Here is a 12,442-nt window from a genome sequence, read left to right as displayed (position 1 = left end):
AACAAGGGACTCAGCTCAACTGAACTGTAGCAAAAAAAAAGGCTGCCTAAAATAATTTTTGTTATAGATATTTGATAGCTTTCTTTTTCTTGGGGGAAAAAATTTTGTCAGCAGTTTATGTTGTGAAAAAGACAAAAATTAGAAAGAGGAAAATTTATACTGAACAATTTCAGAATAAACATTTGAAATCTGTCTTCATAAACATAGTACAGTAATATATTATCAATTCTAGGAATTCATATCAAAAAAGATTCCAAAATATTATATTCAATGATTTAATTCTGATACTGAAATCATAAAAGAGGTAAATTTTGCAGAAGCTTTTTTCTCCCTTCTTTTTTCTTTCTTCTGGCTAATTATTATTGCATATTTAGATAGCAACATTAAATATTTGACGTATTTCATCTACCGGTAAGTAACGAAGGAGAAAAATACCCATGTTCTACCAGTAGATGTTGCTTCAGCAAACTAGAAGTGAATAATGCAGGGGCCTATCAGTTGATTTCCTGAACATGTTAGCCAGTGATGACCCTCTCTTGACTTCTGGCACTATCTTTAAGTACACATGGAAGTAGAATGGTTTTCAGAAAAATAATGTTTACCATACTATCACTTTTAGTAGAAAAATATTCCAGGATATGATATTTTTATTCATATTTTTAAGGGTACAAAATTTCATAAACACTTATATTCAGGGGTGGGCTTCAAAAGTTCCAGCAATGGGTTCGTTGCCCTATTGCTGGATGGGATGGTCATGGTGGGTGTGGCCTAGTCGGCCTCCTGCCCCATGGCTGGGGGGATTTTGCCTCCCTGGGCTCCAGAGGCTTTCCTCAAGCCTCCAGAAGGGCAAAAATGGTTTCTCCCAAGCTCCAAAGCCCCTCCAGAGGCTGGAAACAGGCCCATTTTCAGACTTCTGGAGCCTCCAGTAGACCCATTTTTCGCCTCCCCAAGACTCCACATGGGCCCTCACTTACCTGGCATGATGAATGGGATGCTCAGAGACTCCTGGGAGGGGAGAGGTGGGCAGAGCCAGCCAGAGGTGGCGGTTCGCTGAACCAGGCAGAATCCTAACTAGAGGATTGCTCAAACCCATGCGAACCTCCAGCGGCCCACCCTTACTTATATTTGAAATGAAAGTTTTGTATATATCATTGACTAATTGGCCTAATTAGAAGAGCTAGTTTGTTATAGTAATTATGGCACCAGCAGACTGTGAGTTCTTGTCCCACCTTAAAGATGAAATTAACTGGATGGCCTTGGGCTAGTCAGCCTGTCTTAGCCATAGGAAGCAGATAATGGCAAACCACTTCCAAAAACTTTGCTAAGAAAACTGCAGGAACCTGTCCCAGCAGTCGCTGAGAGTCAGCACTGACTCAAAAGTACAAAAAAAATACATAACTATCAGTTATAAAATAAACCATAAATTAAATCCGAAGCAGCTTTCTAAAATGACAAAAGCTTTCCAACTATGAAAAAAATGGCCATGGGTATATTTAGAGGGAAATTACTGATCTTGGCCTCATATATAAATGGGGTCCTTCAGAAAGTTGGGTTCAGTTTTTTGAAATACCACATCAAGCAATGTACAGTATCCATTAAGTTATTTAGTTGAATATAATCCCAACAGTTATTCCAATATTTGGATTTCCCCATGAGTCCTATTTACCAAGGTATTGACTTAACTGAAGAACAACAAAATCACAAGGATGCGGTGAAATGAAAATGTATACAAGGTACTTGAAATTAATATTCTGTTTCATATCACTGAGTTTTAAGAGAGAATGGAAATACCAGTTACTTGTCTTTAAAGGAGAGACAATGGATATTTAAAACCAAGAAGTCTCTTTCAATGCAGACTTCACAAAAAATTGTTGAAAATAACATTCCTGTGAGCAAAATCTAATGAGAAAATAAGGCATATAAAGTATTTCAAGAGACACGGTGGCTCAGCGCCTAAGATGCTGAGCTTGTCGATCAGAAAGTTCAGCAGTTCAGCGGTTCGAATCCCTAGTGCCACATAACGGAGTGAGCTCCCCTTACTTCTCTCAGCTTCTGCCAACCTAGCAGTTCAAAAACATGTAAAAATGCAAGTAGAAAAATAGGGACCACCTTTGGTGGGAAGGTAACAGTGTTCCATGCGCCTTCAGCATTTAGTCATGCTGGCCACATGACCATGGAGATATCTTTAGAAAGCGCTGGATCTTCACCTTTGAAACGGAGATGAGCACCACCCCCTAGAGTTGGGAATAACTAACACACGTGTGAGGGGAACCTTTACCTTTACTTACAGTATTTTAGATATTCTATAAAGCATGAATTTCTAGGAAAATGATAATTTAATTGTATTGGCAAGATAAAAATGCAGTGTAGGATTAAATACTCTGAAATACAGGTAGTCCTCAATTTACAACAGTTCAGTTAGTGACTGAAGTTACAACACCAAGGAAAAATGATTTATGACCATTTTCACACTTATGACCATTGCAGCATTTTGATGGTCACATCAAATTTCAGATGCTTGGCAACTGATTCATATTTCTGACAAAGAAAGTCAATGCGAAAGCCAGATTCACTTAACAACCATATTACTAACATAACAACTGCAGTGATAAACTGCACTTAACAACTGTGGATGGAAAGGTCATAAAATGGGAGGAAATTCACTTAAAAATGTCTTGCTTAGCAACAGAAATGTTGAACTCAATTGTGGTCATAAGTTGAGGACCTGTAGTTGGAATCAATAGAATATGCTCAATTTTTAGCTGTATCATGCAAGCAAGTAACAGAACTACTCTTTGCTTTGGTTTCCTGATATTTGTGTCCAGTTTTGTGATTCGACTACCTTATTTCACATTCTGAGCCATGCTATACATTCTTGCTTATGAAGTACGGTATATCACTAAATTATTGCAAAAATGTCTCTATTATTTATAAGAAAATATCTCATGTATTTATTGATTACTTCTTGCATTGATACTGTACTCAAAGTATCTGAATGCTCTTCTGTAAGATGCAAAGGGGGTGCGGGGAGTACATCGTATTTAGACAGCTGTTCAGATTCTGCTTCTTGCCTCACATTTTTGCTTTCTGAATACACTTCCAGCTGGCGCAAACACAGTCTGGAGTGGAATGAAGCCCAGCCAAATAAATGTTGCCTGTGAAGATCAGCAGGAGTAAAGAAGAGAACAGAAATGCACGCACAAGATAGAAGTGAAGTAACACGATCCAGCATCTGATATTTTTTTCTCCTGAATAAAATTATAGATTTTGTGATTTAACAAATACTTTAACATTTAACAAGAGCTAGGGCAGCACAGTGGTTAGAAAGCAGTATTGCAGGGTGACTCTGCCCACTACCAAGAGTTTGATCCTGACTCCAAGTTGACTCAGCCTTTCATCCTTCTGAGATCGGTAAAAGGAAAAAATCCAGATTGTTGGGGGCAACATGCTGACTCTGTAAACCACTTAGAGGGGGCTGTTAAGCACTGTGAAACAGTATATACCACATTTTCAGAGTATAAGATGCACCGTTCTTCCCCCACTCCCAAAAAGAGGGTGAAAATCTGGGTGTGTCTTATACACAAAATGCTGAATACAGCAGTTTTGGCCTCCCCAAAACCCGCCCCACACATCCCATTTTTCACAAAAATGGACACGCAGAGGATTTGGGAGGCCTGCAAAGTGCTCCTGGGGGCCAGGGAGGACAAAAACCTTTAAAAAAAATTACCTATTCAAAATCTTGGTGCGTCTTATACTCCAAAAAATACAGTAAGTCTAAGCGCTGTTGCGCTACTGCTATTTGGTAGACAGTGCAGGATTACTTACATAAAACTTGCAAATATTACTTGCAAATGAGATTAATCTAACAGATTAATCACCACTAGGTATTTTTAAAAAATCTGCCATGGATGCTTATTGAGAGAAATCTCAGGCATTTCATTTACAGTGGATCCATGATAAGATGAATGCTAATAGAAACGAAGTCTAGTTCCTATGGTGATTTATGAGAAAGATTGGATTACTTTTTAAATGTGAGAAATAGCTCAACATCTTTCATCTTCTGTTTTCAAACTACAAAATATCTGGGACAAGGTTTTTACCCCAAATATCTGATTTTGTGCTTGTCCTTTGCTGTACAACATTGAATGGATTGAGTTCTATATTGTCCAACTTACAAAATGTGGAAAAGGTATGTTTAAAACTGAAATAGCAGATGATGATTGTTTTATGTAGGATTTGATTTTTGTTGGTGTTTTAATGCATGGTTTATCATATATTCTTCATATATATATTTATAGATGAAGAGTCTATACCTTAACTTGAATGCTGAAAGCACAAATACCAAAGTGTATTACTTCCCTTAAATTTATCAGAGTTGGAGACAATAGAAGTGGCAATAATTTTAGCAATGGATGTAATTCTCCCTTCCATATCCAAGCACTTTTAAGACTGGTTTATGTAGTTAAGAGTTGACTAAGGGATCAGACAGTAGGGTAGAGATATATTCATTTCCTTGGAACAAGACAATAGTGTTACCAGGAAGCTGAAAATTTGGCAAATATGTTCATAGATTCCGCACTTCAATTTAAGCCTGGAATATCTGTAGCACCAATTTGCAATGTTCATCTCAAAAAGAACAAGTTAGTAAATGGTTAATAAAACAGCTATTTTAGATTTACTAATTGATATTATGTAGTAAGTTAGTAATTTGTTAATCTATTTTAAATGGTGGCTGTGGATAATTAATTGCTATGGTATACCCACAAAGGATTTTAAAGCTCTCTGGAGAAACCATTAATTTTGCTAAGTGATATATGTAGTGGTGAGTGAGGGACATCCAAATGGTTTAGGAAATAAAATAAAATATGAAATAAATCCTCCATTTCCCACTACAACAAAAGCTACTGAAATGTAGCTGCTTTTCTGCTTTAGGGACATGGGTTTTCAAGCTGAACAAAGGGGATCTTTTTACAGAATATATACATCTAGAAGTGAATTTATGGATATGCATTCCTCAGTAATTCAAGAAAGCGCTTTAATCTCTATGGATTTCTATTTTAAGAAATCCTTAGGCAATACATAATCGTATTTCTTCCCTTCCATTTGCTTTAAACTGTCAAATGAGAGTGGCTAGAAAATGTTATTTCTATTGCCCACTTATTCAATCTAAGCTTTGCTATTAAGAGGTGTGTTTTTAATGAGAAATTCTTTAAATGAGGTAGGTTTTTAATCAATGCTGTCACTGTATATATCTACACATATTTACACTTTTCTCAGTTAATATTAAAACTGGATTCACAATTCTGACCTAAAATGCTTTTTCTATTTACCACAGGGAGTTTGTAGCCCTCCATCTGCTTCTATGAAACTTCTAATAGTAACATACATATAACAACATTGTACTTACTTACATTTTTCAATCCATAATCCAGAACTTTAGTTTGGCAAAAATCACAGAAAACAATTTCAACAAGGAGAAATACTAATTTCTAAATATGGACAGGGCAAGAAAAATCAAAGGCACAAATATTTGATGTGAAGGGACCATACTGGACAGCAAATATATTGGCAATATCAACATTGATTATACCTCCCTATTCTTCAGTAATCAGCTGTTTGTTTGACTGCATTATTAGCCAGCAATATTTTGTAGCTAACAAAATAGTATTTTCAAAGGCAGGAATGATACATGTGGCAGTAACAGAATATTACCAAAGAAGCAGAAGTGGAACATTTCACCTTTTTCACAGTTTGAGAGCTTTTGCTTTAAAAAAAAAGTTTTTCTGAGAAAAAAATTCAGGAGACCACTGGTTAGCTATTATTCTAGAGCAGTGTTTCTCAATCTTGGCCACTTGAAGATGTCCCGACTTCAACTCCCAGAATTCCCAAGCCAGCATTCGCTGGCTGGGGAATTCTGGGAGTTGAAGTCCAGACATCTTCAAGTGGCCAAGGTTGAGAAACACTGTTCTAGAGCTTAGAAACTTCAGGGAAGAACAGAAAATGCTATTTCTAGAAACAGAAACACAATATCTAGATTACTCAGGCAGTACAGTCAAAAGCAACTTTTAAAAGAGGAGCTGGGAAAATATTATTTCAGAGAACAATATGGACTAGTGTGTTACATTATGGTCTCTGTTATAGTAGACCAATCTTTTAACTGTTCACATTTAATCTGCTAGAAATTAGTTCATTTTCCAACAGTCCTGTTTATAGACGAGCAGGGAAATAAATGTCTTGTTTATTAAACTTGATACAGATGATCCTTGACCACAACTGTGACCTGAATTTCTGTTGTTAAATGAGGCAGTTGTTAAATGTCATGCCAATTTTTATAAGTTGATAAAGTTGATAAGCAAAGTTGTTAAGCAAATCTGACTTCTTCTATTGCAGTGTTTCTCAACCTTGGCCACTTGAAGATGTCTGGACTTCAACTCCCAGAATTCTCCAGCCAGCGAATGCTACTTACATCTTCAAGTAGCCAAGGTTGAGAAACACTGCTCTATTGACTTTGCTTGTCATAAGTCAGCTGGGAAGGTTGCAAATGGTGATCACGTGACTCCAGGATGCTGAAAATGTCATAAATACATCAAAATAAATTTCGGTCACGAGACAACGGGGATGCTGCAATGATTGCAAATGGAAGGACCGATGTCTTTTTCAGTGCCCTTATAATTTTGAATGGTTGCTAAAGGAATGGCTGTTAGTCAAAGACTGACTACCTGTAATTGAAACTATATTTATGCTATGGTGCTCAAGAATATAGAATCCTTCATTCTGTTCTAGATCTGTCTTCATAGTGTTCCAATGGGTTAATATTCTGAAACTTCTAGGAGGGAAATAAAGACAAAAAAGTATAATAACCTTACCTCAGTGGTGGGATTCATCCAGTTAGCACCTATACGAACTGTAAACTTTCAAAGCAGTTTGGAGAAGCGGTTGTTGGAAGAAATCTTATTTTGTTTTTTCCATTTTACAGGGCTAATCCTGTAAGAAGGCAGGAAGGAAACATTCTGGTATGTTAATAGCCTAATCTTTATCGCCCTGCTTATAGTAACTGCCTCTCCGGTTAACTCCATTGTAACAGTTAAGGCGAAGTGTCTATTGACATGAGTGACATTGAGTTGGCCACGCCTACCCAGTCACATGACCACTGAACCCCGCCTACCCAGGTGGTCATTAGAGAACATTGTTAAATTATTTGATTCCCATCACTTCCTTACCTCAAAGTTTTTTTCTGGGGTCCAAACTTATGCCCATTGGAATTATTCTTTCCCCCAAGCCCTACTTTCTATTTTGATCGGACACTCATGCTGTATAACAAAGTGCTTTAAAAATATTTGTGCATGTGTGCACTTATGAAACCAGAAGTTTGAGAAATGCAAGCTAAAATTTCCATCATTAACTATACTGTACTTTAGATCCTAACCTGTAGAGGCAAATTTCAGCAGCAAGTTGCCAACGTGAACCCAACTTTCCTTTTACATAATTTTTCTTTAAAAGATATTTCATCTGTGAAGTATTCTGGTTATGCAAGTATGCATTCCACAACTGTATAGCTACTACAAAAAAAGAAGAACTTGAGCGTATTCTAAGAACATTCTATATCCATGTAAGAGGAGATAATTTTAAATAGAAATTAGTAAATATTGGTATGGAGCCTAGAAGTCTCCATTTTCATGCTTAAGCAATGCTTCATTTTGTAATCATAATCTATGAATTAAAAATAAAGGAACAGAAATGAGAATGTAATGAGAAAAACAGATTTATTATGGTTTCAGCGACTTGATCTCTGTGCTTTAAAGGAAACATCTTTGGACATGAATTATCAGCTATACTTTCTACTATGATACTTTTAATAAAGCATGGACTGAAATTTTTAACATTCCTGATTAGAAAGCTAGGAAACCAAGAGTTGCCAGTAATCATATACTACAGGAAAAAAAAGGCTGTGCATGGATGAGAAATATTTGGACTAAATCTACGCCTTTTAGAAAATATTTGAAATATTTTCAAAAATACTTCTCATTTCCTGTAGACAATGAAGTATTATATCAATGGGCAGGGAGAAATTCTTTCCCATCATTCAACATCAGATTTATTTAAATTGCTTCTATTATCAGATAGTTTGTATTACTGTTTGTTTTGTTCAAGACTGTGGCAGAAACTCATTTTTATGATGGTGCTGCAGCGAAGTTCTAAGATAAACCATTCTGGCAAAGGATAAATGCCTCTAACAAGGCATAGGAAACTATTTGAAGATCATGTTTTTAAAAAGTAAAATTAAAACTAACACATTAACTTATATTTGCCTAAGATGGAAAGCTTATATTGTGATTATTTCTTGAGGATTAGCTAGATCAGTGTTTTTCAACCTTTTTTGTGCAAAGGCACACTTTTTTCATGAAAAAAATCACGAGGCACACCACCATTAGAAAACGTTAAATTTTTTTAACTCTGTGCCTATATTGACTATATATAAAGTAATTCTCCCACGGCACACCTTACACTATGTCACGGCACACTAGTGTGCCACGGCACAGTGGTTGAAAAACACTGAGCTAGATTGATATTTAAAGAGAGCAGGAGAGGTCATTTTTATGTTAGTAGTCAATAATACGTATATGACTATTTCTAAGTTTTAAAAAATGTGGGATGTACGGTAATAGATCAATAGAGTTAGATAGAGGATAGCTAAATGATAGATGGATAGATGGGCAGGTAGGCAGGCAGGCAGACTTTTAACATGTATGCATATCTAATCAATCTTCCAGCATATTAAAATCAGGATATGGAGTAGTTGTGCTATGCTTCCAAATTAAAATATATCCAACCATTCAAATATAATATTTATAGTGAGAGAACCAGTTATATCTTTATATCTTTCCTCCTAATCTATTTTACAACTAACCTTTTTTTATTACCATAGGTGCTTCTTATATTTCATGCAGTCTTTATTTGAGGTCATATTATAGCCTAGCTATTTGCTTGCTTGAAGAAGAAAAGGCGGGAAGATGTTTAAAAAATTGTTTTTAAAAAATTAATCCACCCCGTAGTGCAAAATTGAGATATACAAATAGCGTTTCATTTTCTTACCAAATTCTTGAAACACAGTTGTAGCACAATTTAACAGAACGTCCACTCATAAGGGCAAATATTTTGAAAGGTTTCCTATAACATGAATCAGAAAGTTTTGAGAGCTAATTCCATTTCCTAATGGGGAGTTTAAATAGAAAGTATACAATTAAAATATGAGGCGTTGCCACAGTAGCCACTAATTGGTTCTCTTCCCTTAAAGTTGCATTTCCTTCTATTCTGTTTCTTAAGAGGAATGCTTGGAGGAAGTGCAAACTCCAGTATAAAACTTCAGTACTATAATATTCAAGCAGCCACATGCCTATTGAAATATGCTTTCAGAAAATGTGCCCTTACTGCTTTCACAAAACCTACAGCTATTTTCATGGTTTACCCTTCATTCTCCACTCAGTCTCAAACTTTTCTTCTCATTTAATCTCAGGGACAATTTACCAGGCTCCCAATTCTGCCTGGAAGCTGTTATTTTCATGAACAAAGTTCAAGATGATACATCGGCAAATCTCATTTAGCACCTAAAGTACTGCATCTGGTATTAAAATATAGAAATATGGAGAGCATGACAACTTGATTGATGAATAATAAGCTGATGTATATTTTGAAAATGACAAGATATACCACAAAAGGGAATAATTAAACAATGGAGAATGACAGCTGTTGGCAAAAACCATGAAAGAAAGCCTATTCATTAATTCAAAATTCTAACACCAGAAGGTTGTACCAGAATAAAACTGTAGGAGAAAAATATAGTAAAATGGTTGGAAAGGCAATATGATTTTGAAAGTACATACTATAATCAGAGTGCCTATGGTACAGGGGTGAAATCCAGCAGGCTCTGACAGGTTCTGGACAACCGGTAGCAGAAATTTTGAGTAGTTCAGAGAACCAGCAAATGCCACCTCGGGCTGTCTCCAGAGTAGTGTGGGAATGGAGATTTTGCAGTATCCTTCCCCTACTACGCCCACCAAGCCAGGCCCACCAGGCCACACCACACCCACCAAGCCATGCCCACAGAACCAATAGTAAAAAAAATTGAATTTCACCACTGCTATGGTGCCTTGCAGATTGCAACTGGAAAGATCAATTCTAGAAGAATCTATGTCAGCAAATAATGGAAGGATCTCATCAGGCAGTAATATACCAATTGGTTAAGGTGACCAGATTTTCAGATTGGTAAAGAGGGGCACCATTGATGGGGGTGGGGGGCGGCTTGATTAAAAAAATTATATTTTGTCAAAAGGTCACCCCAGGACACTGAAACCAGCATAAATACGAATCTGTTGCCAAACAAAATTTTGATCACGTGACCATGAGGATGCTGCAACAGTCGCTAAGTGTGAAAAATGGTTGCAATGGTCACTAAGTGTGAAAAATGGTCATCAGTCACTTTTTTCAATGCCATTGTAACTTTGGTCACTAAATGTTTCCCCCCTCCTCGAGACACCTCACTTCTTCCTTCATTCCTCTTGCTTATCTACCTTCACCTTATCCGTCTTCTGCTCTTTCCCTCTCTTCCTTCCTTTCTTCTTCCATCCTCTCTTCTTTCCTCACTCACTCCCTTCCTCCTTTTCTCTTCCTTCCTCCTTCCATTCTTTCAGCTTCATTTCTTTTGCCTATCTACCTTCTCTGTCTTTCTGCTCTTTCCATTTTTCTCTTCCTCTTCACTTCTGTTCCTTCCTCCTTCTATCCTTTCACCTTCCCTCCTTCCTATTTCTTCCTTCTTCCTTCCTTCTGCCTATCTACCTTCACCTTCTCTGTCTTTCTGCTTTCCCTGTTTTCCCCTTTCCTCCCTCCCTCCCTTCTTTCCTTTCTAGTTCCATCTTTTCTTCTTTCCTCTCTCCCTCCCTCCCTTTTTCTTTCTTCCTTCCTTCCTCCTTCCTCTCGCCTATCAACTTCATCCTCTTTGTCTTTCTGCTCTTTCCCTCTCTACCCCTTTTCTTCCTACCTCCTTCCCTCTTTTCTCCCTCCCTTCTTCTTTTTCTCCCTTTCTTCTTCCATCTTCCTCCTTCTCCTTCCATTCTTTCTCCTTCCATCCATCTTTTCTCCTTCCATCTTCTCCCCCCTCCCTTCTTCTTTTCCTTCCCCCCTCCCTCCTTCCTTCCTCTCCTTCCCACTCCTTGCAACTGCAATTGGAACCGCAGACAGGGAAGAAGAAGAGGAGGAAGCGGCGGCGAAATCGTAATGATCGAAGGGTTTGATGGCTGGCACAATGAAGGTCTTCTTCATCTCCTTGACCTCCACAGTGTCCCCCATTTTCCTCTCTTCCCCTCCCCCACCCACGGAGCTTCTTCCCCTCCCCTCTCTCCCCTCCCCCTACAAGGGATCTACATGGCTCTCCGGCCGGAGGGAGCCGTGCGGGTGGGAAACGGGCATCTGTCAAAACCCCGAATCCCGTCTCGGCCTCGGTGTGGCTGCGGCAGAAGCAGCGAGCGCAGGGGCGACGCTTCACCGGGAGCGACCTCTCTTTCCCCGCTGCATAGGGATGTGGGGAAAGGGCTCGGGTGCCCCTTTTCTCTCCCCCTTTCTTTCCTTCTCTCTCCTTGGGTGCTTTGTCTCGGTGCCCCAATGCCGGGCATGGAATAGCGCGAAATAAGGGCCACTTTGGAAGGTTCCTCCGGCAGATCGTCTTCCCCGCGCCGCCCTCGCTCTGGGAAAGGAGCAGCGCTCCGGCGAGCCCTGAGAGATTCCCCCGTTCTCTCTCTCTCTTGCTCTCCCGGCCCTTCCAAGCCGAGGCGGCGGGGGCAGGAAGAGGAGTCCGAGGGGGAGGGAGGGAGGAAGGGGAAGGGGCGGGGGCAGCTGGGCAATGGCCAGCAGCGTTCCAGACCCGGCGAGGCTGCCTGACCAGCCTGGCACGCCACTGCAGGGAAGAGACGTGGTGGGGCTGGGTGTGGCGTGCACTGCTCTTTCCCTCCACGCCCGGGTCCTCTCCGTTCCCAAACAGCCCCGGCTGGGCGATGGCCAGCAGCGGCTGAAGCGGGTGGAGGGAGAGTGAGCGCAGGTTTTGGCGAGGCGGCCGCGGGAAGGCCCCCTCTGCCAGCGCTGGGCAGCAAAGCTGAGATGTTAAGCTTTGCTGCTCAGTGCTGGCAGAGGGGGCGGCTCCCCCTCTGCTTGGAAAACCTGAGCTGGGCACCGTGTTACCCCTGCCCTGCCTACTCAGACCAGCTGAGCTTCCCTGGACGTCACAGTAGCAGCAGCCCCAAGTGCACCAATCTCGATGTTTTTCGCATCGGGATGTGCTGCAAGAAGAGGGAGTGAGTGAAGCCCTTTTCTAGCTGGCGCAAATGGGGTGGGCTGTAAGAGGGAGGGAGTGAGCTTGGATTGCTGCAAAGCAAGTCTTGGGAAGTTCTTTGCG

This window comes from Thamnophis sirtalis, unplaced genomic scaffold (genome assembly GCF_051295495.1).
Source record: "Thamnophis sirtalis isolate CommonGarterSnake01/CBP01778 unplaced genomic scaffold, rThaSir2_p1.2 scaffold_10, whole genome shotgun sequence".
NCBI classification, from domain to species: Eukaryota; Metazoa; Chordata; class Lepidosauria; order Squamata; family Natricidae; genus Thamnophis; species Thamnophis sirtalis.
Note: the sequence above shows the minus strand (reverse complement) of the source record.